Raw genomic sequence first — 17,516 nt, 5'->3', positions numbered from 1 at the left:
TCTTTCAGTTTGTGTAGTGCATTTGTGACTCCTCCATGCTGTGTGTGTCAGTGGCTTTTCCTTTTTGTTGCTGAGTAGTATGCATTATATAGATGTGCCAGTTTATCCATTCACCTGTTAAACGATGCAGGGAGTTCTTAATAAATCATTAAAAATAGTCTTAGCATGGTGGATATACAAAAGCAAGATTGCATTTCCAGTTCTCTTACCTTCTCTTTCCTGTGGTTACAGGGATTAGGGAGGGAATTTGATGCCTTGGCTATTTTAACCTACAAATAAAACCATAGCTTGTAGAAGGTTGCCCAGCTTCAGTTATCAGTAGATGACAGATTTAACCGCATGCTGGGTCTAGGGTCCTTTTTTGTTAGTCTTTCTCATCCCTTTTTTTTTTTTTTTTAAGCATGTACAGCCATGTTTAGTGTGGCCCATTTCTTTTATTTTCTTTTTTTTTTTTTTTTTTAAGATTTTATTTATTTATTTGAAAGGCAGAAAGAGAGAGAGATCTTCCATCCACTGCTTTACTCCCCAAATGGCCACAGTGGTCAGAGCTGGGCCCATCTGAAGCCAGGAGCCAGAAGCTTTTTCCAGATTTCCCACATGGGTGCAGAGTTCCAGGCACTTGGGACCATCTTCCCCTGCCTTCCCAGGCACCCTAAGAAGGTAGCTGGACCAGAAGTGGAGCAGCTGGGACTTGAACCGATGCCCATATGGATGCCAGCACTGCAGGGGGAGGCTTTACCACTAAGCCACAGTGCCAGCCCTGATCCCTTTTGTTTTTAAAGGATATGGAGCTGTGATGCTGTTTTGCTGCTTGCTCTGTAGCAGCTTTGCAGTTAAGTAAAGGCCTGGTTAGGTGGGGGAAATTTTCTGAGGCTGTTGGGCAGAGATAAGAGAGCTTTGCCTGCCCCCAGCCTCGCTAGGAAGTCCCTCGGGGGTGTGACATTGTGCTTATGCTATGACAGCATTTTCAATTAGACAGTCTGGAAGAGATGCCTAATTGGAGCCTCTGCGTGCCACAAACCCTTAGGGCCTTCATTCATTCAACAGGTATTTATTGAGCTGTGTCAGTTGCTGTTCTGGGCACTTGGATCCATCGTTGGGTAAAAAGGTGACTCTGCCTGGTGGTTTCATTGCGCTTAAGAGTCCCCCAGAGGTGACCGCTCGAGAGGCAGGCGTCCAGCCTCAGCCCTGGGTGATCCTGTTTGGTAGATCTGCAGTTTGTATTGTTATGAGAAACAGGCTGGCTGGCGGAGGTGTGCCTGAAACCCAGATTAAGCAACGCTGCCTTCGGGAACGCCTGAATCACGCTGTCTGGTTTTGTAGGCCTTGGGACTGATCTGGGCATATCATCCTGTGACAACTGCTTCGCAACACAGGGGCATCCTATTGGCCGGCACCCTGTAGCCAGCGTCATGACGTCACAGCCGCGTGTCACTGCTCTTGTTTCACCTCTTCCGCCTCAAAAATAAAACACTCAGGAAAGCAAGTTTGCCTTTCAGCAGAGTCTTGTGAAAACCTCCTTCTTGGGGTTGGCTCAGGACCTCCATAGCTCCCCCATTCCAAGCACTGAGGGCTCCCAGGAGGTCGGAGGCCCTGAGCCGGCAGTCCTGTCTTCCTTCTGAGCGAGCATTTCCATGAGCCACTCATCGGAGAGTCGCCCAGTTGACCTGGAAGGCAAATACACATGGCGGCTTACCATCTGTGCAGAGAAGCAGCAGGCGAGTGGCCGTGGCCCAGGTGAGCTTTTGCGCCACACTGGAAATGAACTTGAAGTCTTCCTTTCATAAGAAAATGCTGCAGAATGTGCACATGGCGCCACATGGTTGTTTCCTAATCCCCAGGTGCATTTCACAACAGTGTTTCCCTTAAAAAACAAGTCACCCGCATAAGGCAACGAACTGCCTTGCCAAACGTACACTGCATAATGAATTAGAAAGGTGCCTCTGAGATGTGGGAACAATACCTACTCTCGAGGGCAGGGCAAGAAGTCGCCACCTCTCCTGCTTTGATGCACCCTGCGGTCCCGCCAGGGAAGATGGTAAAGGGGTGAGTAAGCAGGGAGGGCAGCACAGACAGCCCCTAAATAATAGACCCTGGGAAGCGGCAGGCTGGGCACAGCCCTGGGGAAAATGCAGGGCTCGGGTGGCCTTCCAAGCTGTCCTGAGTCAGAGCAGTCACGCTGCTCATTACCCCAGCCCCTCCTTGCCGGCAGTTTTCTGTCATTACTTCTAAAAAGACAGGTGCAGATAATCAAAGCATACCTCAGCAGCTGGCTTGGGACCAGCAGGAGGGAAGTGGCAGGTCTGTGAGTTGTAGATTTGGGAATGGGGAGCCCATGCCTCAGGTGCCCAAATGGGAGCTGAAAGCCTCCAGCCTGGGGTGGGCGTTTGTCACAGTGGTTAAGACGCCATTTGGGACCCCCACGTGCCATACCAGAGTGCTTGGGTTTAAGTACCAGCTTCCTGCTGATGCAAACCCAGGGTGGGCAGCGGGTGATGGCTGAAGGACTTGGGTACCTGCCACCCACATGGGAGACCCAGACTGAGTTACAGGATGCTGGTTTTGGTCTGGCCCATCCCTGGTTGTTGTAGGGATTTGGGGAGTGAACCGGTGGATGGAAGATCTCTTTATGTCTCTCTCTGCCTTTCAAAATAAATAGAAATAAAATATTTACAAAAAATTCCAGCCTTAATTTGTGGGAAACTATTGCACTTGTAACAATGTGTTTGGAGAGCCAAAGGTGCCAACAACTTACCCAGAAAGAAAGCACTTCTGACAGCTGATTAAGAGCCCAAGTTTAAAAGAAGCATGATTCCAATTTCTATAATAACTCCCCATGGTTTTATAAAGAAGCAGTATAAAAAGTGTTAAGTCTTGAGACTGTGTTCTAATTCATCAGGATATATGCTTTTCATAGGAAATCCCATTTAAAATACAACCAAAATTAGCACTGGATTAGGCAATATTTAGAATGGCATTTGTAGGATATACTTAGGGATTCTTGTTACTTTGAATTATTACAGCTGTTCCAATATTAGAGAGCAGGGATTTCCCTAATGTAATAAAAATGACCTTTAACTCAGTGTAAAATGATTTTTAATATTATAATAAAAATGAACAAGAAATATATGCACAAAATAATGAAAAACTGCTAAAAACAGGTTTTTCTTTAAAAAAAAATCTTCATGCAGTGATGTGGTCTATTTACTCATTTTTTAAAACCTCAAAAGAAAAAAAATCATACACACTGTGGAGCATAAGACTAGTCTTTTTTTTTTTTTTTTTTTTTTTTTAGGGAAATAGACCTGCTTTCCTAAGACCCTGATGGGAGTCAGAATGTGGGGTGTGTCATAGGCTTGTTTCTTTGCTTTGGTGCAGCACCATTCTCTTTGCTTTTGTAAATGGTTTGGCACAGCAATTAAAATGCTCTTGGGTCACCCACATCCTATATCCAAGGATTTGAGTGCTGGCTCTGCTCCCAACTCCAGATTCCTGCCAATGCACATCTTGGGAGGCAGCAGGTGATGGCTCAAATTCCTTGGATCCCTGCCACCTACATTGGAGAACCAGAATGAGTTTGAGTCTCCTAGCATCAGCCTGGCTCAGCCCTAGCTGCTGTAGGCTTTGGGGCAGTGAACCAGTGTGATGGAAGATTCTCTCTCTCTTCCTTTTTTTTTTTTTTTTAAGATTTATTTATTTATATGAAAGTCAGAGTTACACAGGAGCAAAGAGGTAGAGAGAAAGAGAGAGGACTTCCATCCGCTGGTTCACTCCCCAATTGGCTGCAACAGCTGGAGCCACACCAATCTGAAGCCGGCAGCCAGGAGCTTCCTCCAGGTCTCCCACGCGGGTGCAGGGGCCCAAGGACTTGGGCCATCTTGCACTGCTTTCCCAGGGCATAGCAGAGAGCTGGATCGGAAGTGGAGCAGCCGGGTCTTGAACTGGCGCCCATATGAGATATTGGCACTGCAGGCAGCAGCTTTACCTGCTGTGCCTCAGTGCCGGACACTCTCTTCCTTTCAAATGAATTAATTATCTTTTTTTTTTTTTAGAAAAAATCAGGGAATTAAAAGATAAGTGTTTAAAAAAAATTGTTGATTCAGGAGTCTCCTTGTAATTAATCTTCAATAACTTCAAAATTAAATGATATTAAAAATTCAGCCTCCTAAGTTGAAAGGTCAAATACTGGACTTTTTGTATAGTTGGTGCTTTTAAAAAATTTATTTTATTTATTTGAAAGTCAGAATTAGAGATGGGAAGAATCAGAGAGAAGTTCTTCCATCCGCTGGTTCACTCCCCAAATGGCTGCAATGGCCAAGGCTGGGCGAGGCTGAAGCTGGGAGCCAGGAACTCCATCTGAGACTCCCATGTGGGTAGCAGGGATGCAAGTACTTGGTTCACCTTGTCCTGCTTTCCCAGGTGCGTTAGCAGGCAGCTGAATCGTAAGTGGGGTAGCTGGGACTGGAACCAGAACTCACATGAGATGCCAGCTACATTGGCAGTGGTTTTACCCACGCTGGCACAAAGCCAACCCCATAGTTGGTGCTTTTAAAATAAGTCTGTATAGTTCATTCATGTGCACTGTTCCTCTCTCCCACAAGAGAATCACCCCAATAAATGATGCCAACAAAGCTGTGTGTGAATGGAGCAGTTTTCTATGAAGACAGCATATTAGACACTGTAGGTTATAAAAAATAAATAAATACATAGGGGCTAGCACTGTAGCATAGTGGGTTAAGCCATGGCCTGTAGTGCTGGCATCCCATGTGGCACTAGTTCAAGTCCCAGCTGTTCCACTTCCAATCCAGCTCTTAGCTGATGCGCCTACGAAAGCAGCAGAAGATGGCCCAAGTGCTTGGGGCCCTACCACCCACATGGGAGACCCAAAAGAAGCTTCTGGCTCTTGGCTCCTGGCTTTGACTTGGCTCAGCCCTGGCCATTGTGGCCATCTGGGGAGTGAACCAGTGGTTGGAAGCCCTCTCTCTCTCTCTCTCTCTTTCTCTGACTCTCCCCCCTCTCTCTAACTCTGCCTTTCAAATAAATAAATAAATCTATAAAATAAATAAAAGACATGTTCTGTGTGCCCTTGGAGAGCTTAGTTTTACACTGGGAAGATGGGATGTGTGCATATAGAATAAGTGTAAAGTCTGCAGGCCCAGCCGTTTCTACCTGCACATCCTTGACAAGCAAGTCTCCACCATTCTGTTTCCTCATCTACAAAACTGGACACTACTGTCCATCCTGTCCTGCTGTCCGTCCTACCCCACTGGGGTGTTGTGGGGATTAATGAGTCGGTGAATGTAGGTGCTTTTAACTGTGTAAGTCCCTACAATGAAGCAGGCGTGGGGAGGGGCACGCCAGAGCAGTGAGTGCACAGTGGCATGACTGGGAGAGGTGAACCGTGGCAGGATTAACGCTGCCTCCTGAGACCACATGTGAAGAAGGTGCTGTGTACACCAAACTCCTGCCGCCTTTCTTTTCTGTTAATTCTCGTATGACCAAATAAAGTCTTACTTGTAAAAACAAATAAGTGTAAAGATGAGTGCTGGTAAATAATCAGAGCCAGTGTGGGTGGCAGAACATGGCATGTGACGGGCAAGTTGGGGGACAGAGATTGCTGCTCGCCCTGGCAACCTGGGGGCAGTCTGGCCGAAAGGACCTGCAGTGGACTTCCTAGGGCCTGGGTGCTCTCTGCTCTTACGCGGGCACAAAATTCGCCAGGTTATACTTGGTGGCCAGGCTGGTGCCACCAGAATCTCAGCGACGCAGCTGAAATTCGGCCTCCCGGAGAACAAGTTCACGGAGGAGCTTGATGTCCTGGCGCACAGGAGACCCTTCCTCTAAAGCCCTGAGCACAGAGAGGCTCGTGGCCGGACCAGGAGGAATCACACTGTAAATGCACTTACACTTCAGCCCCTCACATCTGGCATCAAAACACACACCAAGAAGCGAGGGAGTGCAGTGGAGGATGGCCCAGGTGCTTGGGCCCTGCACCCCATGGGAGACCAGGAAAAGCACCTGGCTCCTGGCTCCTGCCATCGGATCAGCGCGGTGCGCCGGCCGCAGCGCGCCGGCCGCGGCGGCCATTGGAGGGTGAACCAACGGCAAAAGGAAGACCTTTCTCTCTGTCTCTCTCTCTCACTGTCCACTCTGCCTGTCAAAAAAAAAAAAAAAAAAAAAAAAAAGAGCCACTTCTATCCTTAGGCAGCATCACCTGTCATCCCCTGACAGCGCAATGGGGAGAGGATTCAACGTGCTTTCATCTGGCCCTGTTCCCGGGTCTCTCACGACTGGGCCTGTGGCTTCTGGAAGTTCCTGCCAGTGTTAAAGCACCCTTAGCCCTGCTTACGCGTTACCCCTGAACGCAGACTAAATCCCTCTTGGGGTGCTCAGCCAAAGAAACCAGGATCTGGAGGGGTGTCCGAGCACCCAACCTTCCAGGGCAATGTTGACGTGAAGCTGTGCTCCCTTTACATATGCTGCCTTTGCCTGATGCACGGAGGTGCTGACTTTTGGACCCAACCCACAAGTGAGCGAGACGTGACCTGCGCATCCCGAGAAGGTAAGTCTCTGGCTTTTACATAGCGGCCTATTCCCCACAGCAGAACCTCACCCGCCCCCCCCCCCCACCCGGGGTTTTCTCATAAAACTTTCAGTGGCGTTGAAATGTTCAGCAATCTGTATGGTCCCACAGGGCAGCCGGCAGCTACAAGTGACTATGGCCTTCAAAATGCGGTTCGTCTAACTGAGAAACTGAATTTTTCATTTTATTTCATTTAAATGCGTTTGATTTTACAATAACCACACACGGTTAATGGCTACCCTCCTGGTTACTGCAGGTGTAGGACATTAAGGCCTGCTAGGCCAATGTTTGGTGCAGACCCTCCGTGAATATCAGGGGTAGCAGGAAGTCCTAGCTGAACCTAACTTGTGTGTTCACCCTGAATCCAGGAGTCTAAGCACCTCCCACAGGCTAGCGGAGGGCATGTACGTGCTCCCGAGGGAGGGCTGAGCCCGCTGGGCAGTCCACCCCAGGGAGACAGGAAACGGGCAAAATGGTGGTACCATGCGTAGCTCAGCGCAGCCACGCCTAAATCCTTCCCCGAGGGGCTGCCGCAAACCACGGCATCTCTGTGCACCTCACTGCCCGGAGTGCCGAGGGGGAAGGCGGCGGCAGCACCCTGCGCCCAGTGTGCAGCCAGCCAGCGTTTCCCGAGTCTCTCCTGAAGTGCCAGGCGAGGGGCTGGGCACCAGCCGCTGTGCTGGCAGCTGCTGCGGCACCTGCCCGAGTCTCAGTGCTCAGCCAGTGCTGCGCAGCAAACACAGTGACGCAGCTTGGGGCTGCCGTGATGGGCCGAGGTAGTGATTGACTTTTATGACCGACACTCTTGCATTTCTGTGTTCATCCAAGTGGCTGGTCTCCTACGAGCAGCCTTGGGTTCACCCGAAGGCCATCTGGAAGGACGCAGTGCTTTGCCATCGCTTCCAAAAGCAAGCCTACTCCGGAAAGCGGTACGGAGCGAGACGCTGCACTGGCCGTTTGGTGGGGGGAGGACGATAGCTCGCATCCCTTTCAGGGCCCTCTCCCAGGCAGTTTCCAAATACCTGCCAAGCCCTTCCTTCTGCAGAGCTATGTGGCCTGTGCGAGGCCACCCAGGTGTTTACAGCATTCAGAAAATAACATTTTCTTCAGTGGGGAGACTGTGCCCCTCAGCTAAGATTTCTCTGGCATTTCATTGGTTGATGTCTTTAACACTCTGCCTCTTTTCCAGATGAACCCAAGGCAGCAAAAAGTGATCTCATCAGAACAGGTGGGGAGGGAAAGCGCCAGGCGCCTCCTGCTGCTTCCTGTCCCCAACATCTTCCTCATCAACTCTCTCCAAAGAAGCTGCCCCTTCCCTCGCAACCGTCTCTGGTCTGTTGCCTCGTTTCCATCAGGGCAGCTGCTGCACTGGTCTTGTTCCCTACTGCATCTGAGCACGCCGCGTGGTGCTAGAGACATAATAAGTAATGAACAAGTGTTTGTTGAATGAATGCACGGATCGTAACTTAGACGTTCTATCAGTTGTCTATTACTGTACAACAGATTCTCCCCAAATTGACAGGCTTAAAGCAACAGTAAACGTGCCTTGTCTTGCACAGTTTCTGTTGTACAGGAATGTGGGCGGAGTCAAGCTGAGTGGTTCTGACTCCCGGTCTCTGGTGATGTGGTGTGGCTGTTGACTGGTGCTAGGGGATCCACTTGCAGCGTGGCTCACGCACATGGGTTAGCCCCAGGTTTCAGACAGCGCTGCGTGTCTTCCCAACATGGCAGCTGGGTTCACCCGGAGAGATTGACCCAACAGTGAGCAAGGCAGAAGCTGAGTCTCTAGTGACCTCCCCCAGAATTCACACTTATTCATCAGCCCCTTACTTACACGGGTCAGCCCTATCCAATGTGAGAAGGAGCCACACAAAGGGAGACCAGCAGGCAGGATCCTTGGGAGCCTTCGTAGAAGTGGGTGACCCCTGAAGGCTAATTCTCAATAATACGGACTTTGTGAGGGCTAATTCTTGATATATGGACTTTGTGAACCGTTGAAATTATTTGAGTGATATTTTGCGTTTTTAGCTGAAGAAATGCTGTTTGTGGCTATTATGTTTCCTAAGTATTACCCAATGCGCTGCTGTTGCCTGGAAAGGTGTGTTCTCTATGCAGTGTCTTTCCTCTGAGGCTCATACATCCAGGTCCTCAGAATAAACTGTAACAGAAAGAGTATGAAATTCCTCATGGAGCTAATAGATAGCAAGTTTCCATTTTATCAAAAGCTATGACATAGTCTTCCTAAAATTACTAGTGGGAGAAAATTGATTTTTACTGGGAAACACAAATAAACATTGCTGGTTTTGGAAAAAATAGTAGTTTTTCTGAGTTAAAGAGAACAGTGAATATACCTGAGAAAATGTGGGTGTTTTTTTTTTAAGATTTATTTATTTATTTGAAAGTCAGAGTTGCAGAAAGAGAGAGGGAGAGACAGACATTCCATCCACTGATTCACTCCCCAAATGGCTGCAATGGCTGAAACTGAGCCAATCCAAAGTCAAGAGCCAGGAGCTTCTCCTGGGTTTCACACATGCAGGGACCCAAGTACCTGGGCCATCCTCCACTGCTTTTCCAGGTGTATTAACAGGGAACTGGACTGGAAGAGGAGCAGCCGGGACTCAAACTGGTACCATATGTGATGGCAGTGTCACAAGTGGTGTCTAGTATGTCTTGAAATCAGCTATTGTGATACCTTCTACTTTGTTCTGTTTGCTCAAGATCGCTTTGGCTACCTGGGGACCTTCCTGCTTCCATAAGAATTTTAGAATTGCATTTTTCTAGTTTTGTAATGAATGTCATTGCTATTTTGATAGGCATGGCACTGAATCTACAAATTGGTTTCTGTAGTATTTTCAACAATATTAATTCTTCTAATCCACAATCATGGTAAGTCTTTCCATTTTTTTTTTTGTGTTCTCTGTTCAATTTATTTCACCCTTGTTTCATAACATTCACTGCATGGGTCTTTATATCCTTAAATTTATTCCTAGGTGGTTTATTTTGTAGTTGTCGTGAATGGGACTTTTTTCTTTTTAGGAGGATTCATTTCTTTTTCATTGAGTTATCAAGGTATAAAAAAAAGCTACTGATTTTTGTGTGTTGATTTTGCTTCCTGAAACTTTACTGAATCTGTTTATTAGATCTAGTAGTCTTTTTGGAGAACCTTTGGGGTTTTTTTGTATAGAAAATCATGTCATCTGCAAACAGGGATAATTTGAGTTCCTCTGTTCCTATTTACATACCTTTTATTTCTTTCTTTTGCCTAATTGGTCTGGCTTAGTCTGAATACTGTGTTGAATAAGAATGAGGATAGACATTCTTGTCTAATTCCAGAACTTAGAGAAACACTTTGAGCTTTTCCCCATTCAAAATGATGTTGGCCATGGGTCTGCTTTATATAGCCTTTGTTAGGATGAGGTGTGAACCTTCTATACTTAATTTGTTTTAATCACAAATGACTGCTAAATTTTATCAATGTGTTTTTCTATGTATGTCAACAGACATGATTACAAGATTTCTACTTTTCATTCGGTAAAATGGCATGTAAGGTTTATTGACTTGCAAATGCACCATCTTTGCGTCCTTGGGTGAAACCCCACTTACTAATGGTGGATGATCTTTTTTTGATGTGCTGTTGCATATGATTTGCTAGCATTTTGCTGAGCATTTTTGCATCTGTGTTCATCCATGATGTTGCCTTGTAGTTTTATTCTTTTGCTGTGCTCCTGTCTGGTATTGGAGTCAAGGTAATACGCACAGAAGGAGTTTGGAAGGGTTTCTGCCCTTTTGATTTTTTGGAATAGTTTGAGAACTTTGGTGTTAGTTCTTTACAAGTTGTGATAATGCTATCTGGTCTCAAGTTTCTTCTTGCCCTTTCTTTCTTTTTAAAATACAGAATCCTTTTCTCTTTGAGATTTATTTATTTGCAAGTCAGGGTTACAGGGAGAAAGGGAGAGAGAGAGAGAGATCTATGTTCCATTTGCTGGTTTACTCCCCAAGTGGCAGCAATGAGCAGGGCTGGTCCAGGCCCAAGCCAGGAGCTTAGGGCTTCATCCAGGTCTTCCATGTGGGTAGCAGGGGCCCAAGCACTTGGGCATCTTCTGCTGTTTTTCCCAGGCTGATAGCAGGGAGCTGGATTGAAAGTGGAGCAGCTGGGACACAAACTGGTGCCCATATGGGATGCTGGTGTTGCATGTGGCAGCTTTACCTGTTATGCCACTACGTCAACCCCAGGTTTTTTCTCATTGGAAGACTTATTATTGATTCAATGTCATTATTCATTACTTGTTCAGATTTTCTATGTCCTAATGGTTCAATATTAGTAGGTTATATGTGTTCAGAAAAGTATCCATCTCTTCTAAGTTTCCCAGTTTGTTGGCAGAGTTGATCAGAATAGTCCCTAATGATCTTTTGTATTTTTGGGATATCACTTGTAATATCTCCTTTTTTTACCTCTGATTTTATTTGAGTCTTCTCTCTTTTATCCATGTTTAGTCTAGCTAAAGGCTTATAAATTTTATTTACTTATTTTTTTCAAAAAGCCAACGTTTTATTTCCTTGATCTTTTGTTTCTTTTCTTTCTATTTAATTTATTTCTGGCTCTGTTGCTGTTTTTTTTTTTTTTTCTACTCACTCTGGGTTAGTTTTGGCTTTTCTAGGTTCTTGAGATGCTTTATTGTATTGTTTATTTGGGATATTTCTCTTTTATTGATGTAGACACTTATTGCTATAAACTTCCCACTGCTTTTGGTGTATCCCATAAATTTTTGGTATGTAGTGTTTCCATTTTCATTTGTCTAATACATTTTTACTGTTTATTTACCTTTTTTTATTTGAAAAGTAGAGCAAGAGAGAGAGAGAAATTTTCCATCTGCTGATTTATTCCTCAAATGCTCACAACAGCTGGGGCTGGGCCGGGTCAAAGCCAAGAGCCAGGAACTCTGTCTGGGTCTCCCATTTGGGTGGCAGGAACCCAAAAACTTGAGCCATGACCAGGGTGCACATTAGCAGGAAGCTGGAGTATAAACAGAGGCAAGACTCAATCGCAGGCACTCCAATATGAAATGTGGGCATGCCGAGCACTGTGCCACAAAGCCCACACCAAGACATCTTCATTTCTCTTGGATTTCTTCAGTGCCCCATTTTTCACTCAGGATCATGTTTTTCAGTATCTATGTATTTGTTTAATTCCTGAAGTTTCTTTTGCTGTTGATTTGTGGTTTTGTTCTGTTGGAGCCGGAGAACATGCATGATATGATTTTGGTTTTCTTTTTGAAAAATTGTATTTGCTTATTTATTACTTAAAAGGGAGGGAGGGAAGGAGTGAGGGAAAAAGAGAGAGAGAGCACTCCCATCCACTTCTTCACTCTCCAAATGCGTACTACCTCTGGGATTGGGCCAAGCCAGAGTCAGGAGCCAGGAACTCAATCCAGGTCTCCCACAGGTGGCAGAGACCCGAGTAATTGAGCCATCATCTGTGGGCATCGTCGGAAGCCGGATCAGAAGCAGAGGTGGGACTGAATCCCAGGAACTGATATGAAATGTGGCCATCCCAAGCCGTGATTTAACCTGCTGTGCCACGATGCCCACACCAAGACATTTTTTTTTCTCTTTTCATTTTCTCAGTGACCCCTTTTTCTTTCAGAAGCATGAGGTTCAGGTTCTGTGTACTGTGTGATTCCTAAAGTTTCTTTTGCTGTTGATTTGTAGTTTTATTCATTGTGTCCAGAGAAAATGCATGATCTGACCTTCGTCTTAAACATTGTTATTTATTTGAAAGGCACAGAGGCAGACAGAGAACTCCTATCCACTTGTTCCCTCTCCAAATGCCCGCAGTAGCTGGCCAAAGCCAGAAGCATTCTGGGTCTCCCACAGGGCAGGAACCCAGGTAACTGAAGCAGCATGTGCCGCCTCCCGGGCGCACACTAGCAGGAAGCTGTAATGCAGCAGAGTGGGGCCGCAAACCCCGGCATTCACATATGGAAGGCAAGTGTCCCAAGCAGCGCATTAACAGCCGTGCCAAACACTCACCTCTGATTTTTTTTTTTTTAAGTTTATTGAGATTTTTTTGTGTGTGGTCTAATATATGGTCTTGCCTGGAGAATGTTATTTGTGCTGATAAATGAAATGTTCTGTAAGTGTGGTATAGCTTATGATATTTCTTTCTTTCTTTCTTTCTTTCTTTCTTTCTTTCTTTCTTTCTTTCTTTCTTTCTTTCTTTCTTTCTTTTTTTTTTTTTTTTTGGTCTGGATGACCTGACAGTTGATAATAGTGGGCAATCAAAGCCCCCCACCATTGTATTGGAGCCTAGGTATGGTAATAATTGCTTTATAAACAGGATGTTGCAACATTAGGTATGTGCACATTTATCATTGTTATGTCATCCTGTTCAATTGATTCTTGGATTATTATATAACGTCTTTTAGTTTTCGTATTCTATTTTATCTGTGAGATGAGCTTCTCTAGTTCACTTTGGTTTCTATTTGCATGGGATATCATTTCAGCCTAGGTACTGTTACTGATAAAGTGAGTTTCTCTGAGCAGTGTGTCATTGGGTCTTGTCTTTTTGTCCATTCAGCCAGTCTCTCTATCATATTAAATTGTACTGAAAACAAAGCGCACTAAAACGCAAATGCTCTTCTCTGTCAGGGTGAACGTGGGAAGGAGTGTGAGCCCTTTAGAGCCTGGAGGGAGACGGCGCGGAAGGTTCCAGGGCTGTGACCCCAGTGATCACGCCCTCCTTTCAGTGTTACTTTCAGTGGTCTCAGGAAGCTCCGGCTTTTCTTCCTCTCTGCCCCTTCGTGTTTGCCTGGAAGTTCTGCCAGCTGTCCGCACAACCAGCTCCGCTTTCCTCAATGTTTTTCTGCCACTCCCTCTCTCATTAGGCTTTTCCTTGAGCTTCAATCTCTTCTTCCCTCTGTCATTTTCTTTCATGCATCTCTTGACTTCTCTCTTTCCTTTATTTTTGTAATGTATCATGTTCTCTTGTTCACTTTTTTCCTAAGATTTATTTGTTTAAATATTTGAAAGGCAGAGTTACAGAGAGCCAGAGACAGAGAGAGAGAGAGAGGGAGAGAGAGGTCTTCCGTCTGCCAGTTCACCTCCCAGATGGCTGCAATGGCTGGAGCTACGCTGATCCAAAGCCAGGGACTTCTTCCAGTCTCCTACTCGGGTGCAGGGGCCCAAGGACTTGGGCCATCTTCTGCCACTTTCCCAGGCCATTAGCAGGGATCTGGATCAGAAGTGGAGCAGCCGGGACTAAAACCAGTGCCCATGTGGGATGCCGGCACTGCAGGCGGTGGCATTACTCACTGCGCCACAGTGCCAGCCCCTCTTTCCTTTTAATTTCCAGCTCAGCAAAGAGTTTCACGGTCTGTTTATATACTGCTTGTTAGAACAGCTCAGAATTCTCCTCCACATTTTGTAAGTTTTCCTTCCTTCCTTTAACTGTTTTTCATTCTGTCATCTCAAGCGAGCCATTTCAGCATTTCTCACAGCTTAACCAATTGTGGAATGCCCCACAAGCAAAGCAAGTAACCTCTGGTGTAACTGAATTTCTTCCAGTTGAGTTCTTCCGAGTCTTGGTCTATACGGACATGTCACTCACTGTGTTCCACGTGTTCTTTTCCTGCCTGAATTACATCCAGACCTTTCTTCTTTTATGCCTGATCCAGTAGCAACTGGCAAGCTTTGTCCACAGCTTCAAAAGCCTTTTGTGCTCTGTCAACATCATCTTGAGTTTTGTCTGGATACACCAAAACGGGTAACTGCCGAAACCTCTTTTTTATTTCTTCATCTGTCACTTCATTAAACTGTCTCCATGCTCCAGGCTCCAGGTCCCTTGGAATATCCTTGTAATCATTTTTTTTTTTTTTTTTGACAGGCAGAGTGGTCAGTGAGAGAGAGACAGAAAGGTTTTCCTTTTGCCGTTGGTTCACCCTCCAATTGCCGCCACGGCTGGCGCGCTGCAGCCGGCGCACCGCGCTGATCCGATGGCAGGAACCAGGTACTTCTCCTGGTCTCCCATGGGGTGCAGGGCCCAAGTACTTGGGTGATCCTCCACTGCACTCCCAGGCCACAGCAGAGAGCTGGCCTGGAAGAGGGGCAACCGGGACAGAATCCGGCACCCCGACTAGGACTAGAACCCAGTGTGCTGGCGCCTCAGGTGGAGGATTAGCCTATTGAGCCACGGTGCCGGCCCTTGTAATCATTCTTTTGAATCACCTATTAGGAATCGCCTCAATCTCCTCCTGTTGGATTCTCTTACTAAAGCATTGCTGTGTTCCTTTGGAGGCATCACATTCCCTTGCTCTCCCGTACTTCTGGGGTCCTTGTGTTCTTTGTGCATCTGGTGGATCAGTCATCTATCACAGCTAAATGGTGCTTTTCCCGGTAAAAGCTTGTTCACCTGGGGTTGTGTCTGCAGTGGTTGATTTGGTAGGCTACTTTGCTACTGGCTTTAGTTCCAGTTGGATGCTGTGGTCTAGTCTCCCTATACCTTCTTTTACTGGTAGTTGATGGTAGCAGTGATGGAGGTCTGGGGTGCTCCTGTGACCCAAGTGATGGTTCAGATCCTGCACCAGGTGGTACACAGTCTCCTAGGTGCTGCCAAGGCAGGGGCTGGAGCTGTGGGTGCAGCATTGGCACTGGGAGTAGGCCAGGCACACGGACTCCTGAGCATTGCTGGCATGCACCCCAGGTCAGTGTCATGGGGGCCCTGGCCAGGAAACTCAATGTGTATAGGCTCCTGAAGTGGTGAGTAATGCCCAGGTGGTGATGGAGGGAGACGTGCAGGAAGGACAGAGCCCAAATCTGGGGGACAGGCACCCATACTTCCAGGACCCTGGGGGCAGGATGTCCCTGTGGGTATGCACCCCCATAATCTAGAGCAAAGCTCTGTGTGCGGCAGGGCCCTGGGGCCACTGCCACTCTGCTGGGCCTAGCTGGATTCACGAGGCTGGAGTCTTTTTTGCTAGTGTGGTGGAATCTGTGGAGCCCAGAGATGGGGACGTGCAGGCCTTCTGTCCCCTAGGGCAGTGGAGTCCAACAGTGGCTCCTCTCTGTGGAGAGCTGCTGCAGTCCGTGCTCTGAGGCTTGGGGAGGCCCCTTCTCACCTCCCTGGCTCTGGCATTGGGGTGCCTCCTTTGTATCTGGAACATTTTTATAGGGAGTCAGTGTCTTTCCACTCTGTCACTGTGCAAAGAAACCAGCGTGAGGACTGACAAAGCAGGATCCATATCTTGCCTCTCACCAGTGAGTGACTTCCTTGGGTAAGTTTACAAAGCCTGGACCCATTTTGGGGATCGCACATATCTTCTTTATGTGATTATCGTGAGGATGAAGCAAAAGCATCTCCCTAGCTACCCAGCACGGTCCGTGGGCCACAAGAAGTGCTCCTGTGTGGTTGCTGTCAGGAGGGCGGCAGGGGGAGGCTCCCTCACCTGACCGTTTCTATTCTGGGACTCGGCCTCGCAGCTCTTCATTGACCTGAATAGCAGAGCTTGCAAGGTTCTCACGTTGCAGGCGAAAGAAAAACGCACCCAGAGCGCTCCAGTGACTTATCTGCGCTGCGGCTTCGCTTCCAGACGGCTGGTCAGGACCCTGGGCAGGGCCCTCTGAGACAGCGATGAGGGGCCCAGAAGGGGGCCATTCACTGGGGAGCTGGGACCCTGCTACTGTCCTGGCTGATTCTTCCAAGGAGCTTCATGTGCCTGACCCGCCTCCGGTGATGGTTAGAGGGGTTGCTAACCAGTGGCAGCATCTCCCTGTTCCAAGAAGGCACCCAAGAGCTACTTGTAGCTACAACCGGGTGGAAGTCAGCCACTGGGGCTTTGCCAAGTGTGCTGAGCTGTGATTCTGGAGAGTCATGAGAGCCTTACTAGTCACCCCCATTGTTGCTGTTTGGGTTTTTGTTGTTGTTTGGCCTTGCCTTTTGTTTGTTTAAGGCTTCCCTCACTGGGTAGGCTCCTGCTTGGATTTTCTTGTCTTGGTTGTCCACACCATGGCCTCTTACTTTCTGAGTAGATTTTAAGTCAGTTGCACACATGAGATTGTGAGGCTGTGTATGTGTTTGCCTGGTTTCAGGCTCTCTTCAGTTCACCTGAATGGCTTCTGTCTTTAACCCAGAGCGCACATACACTTCTGTCTTAATCCATTCTGGAACATTTAAACCTACCCAGAGCTCTAGAGAGAGGGCCAAGATCTTCTCTTTTCTATGAAAATGTAACTCCCTAATTAAGCAATGAACAAAGTACCCGATCCTTTCTAGGTCAGCAGGATGGGGGGTGGTGCCGTGCCATAGTTTTTGTGGAAAACTTGGTATGTAAGACATCACTTGCTGCCCCCACCGTAGAAGGAAAGTGGAAAGTTGGCCCCGCCCCACCCCTTCCGCCCTGTGGCCTACAAGAGGGAAAACTCCTGGTTGCACGTTGAATTGATTGCAGTGAAGTGTCTAGATGCAGGAGAGTACCGAACAAGCAAGTCTGAGTGCCAATGGTTTGCAGCAGGTAGTGGGCACCATGAAGCCATGCCTTACAATGTCTCCCACCCACCTGATGCAGGCCGTGTGTTCCCACCAGGGAATCGCACCCTGGACATGAGGGCCTGCCTCTGGAAGGTGCCTGTGAAGAATGCAGAGGAAGTGTCCCGCGGGACAGCATTTTGGCCCTGTGGGGCTGAGACATACTCAGTTCTGTAGCGAGAGAAGGGACCAGCCGCAGGCATGGAGCTCACTCCTGGGTTGATCTAATATTGCCACTTTGCAGATGAGAACACTGAAGTCAAGGGAGGGGGAGCCGACTGCATGAAATCACACAGCTTGCAGAGGTAGATGTAGAGATGGAGTCCAGCTCGCCTGCTCCCCAGGCCAAGCACAGGAGGAGGCAAACTGTGAAGCTGGGATGTGGGAAGCACTTCCAAGGCTGGGGAAGTGGTG

The 17,516-nt window shown here is 47.4% G+C and overlaps 1 long non-coding RNA gene and 1 pseudogene across 1 annotated transcript; one reads left to right on the top strand and one right to left on the bottom strand.

Annotated features, from left to right (window-relative positions):
* Positions 1 to 6,202: 6,202 nt before the first annotated feature.
* Positions 6,203 to 8,886, top strand: LOC149128081 (uncharacterized). The gene is made up of 3 exons (XR_016230326.1): positions 6,203 to 6,562; positions 7,412 to 7,512; positions 7,773 to 8,886. It is a non-coding gene; the product is annotated as an uncharacterized LOC149128081 (long non-coding RNA).
* A 4,341-nt stretch (positions 8,887 to 13,227) lies between these two features.
* Positions 13,228 to 16,065, bottom strand: LOC149128080 (dnaJ homolog subfamily C member 8-like; annotated as a pseudogene).
* Positions 16,066 to 17,516: the final 1,451 nt, after the last annotated feature.

Source organism: Oryctolagus cuniculus, chromosome 2, assembly GCF_051225735.1.
Source record: "Oryctolagus cuniculus isolate XC-2025 breed Fujian yellow rabbit chromosome 2, ASM5122573v1, whole genome shotgun sequence".
Classification (NCBI taxonomy): Eukaryota; Metazoa; Chordata; class Mammalia; order Lagomorpha; family Leporidae; genus Oryctolagus; species Oryctolagus cuniculus.
The sequence above is the reverse complement of the archived record's forward strand: the minus strand, read 5'-3'. Positions and strand labels throughout refer to the sequence as shown.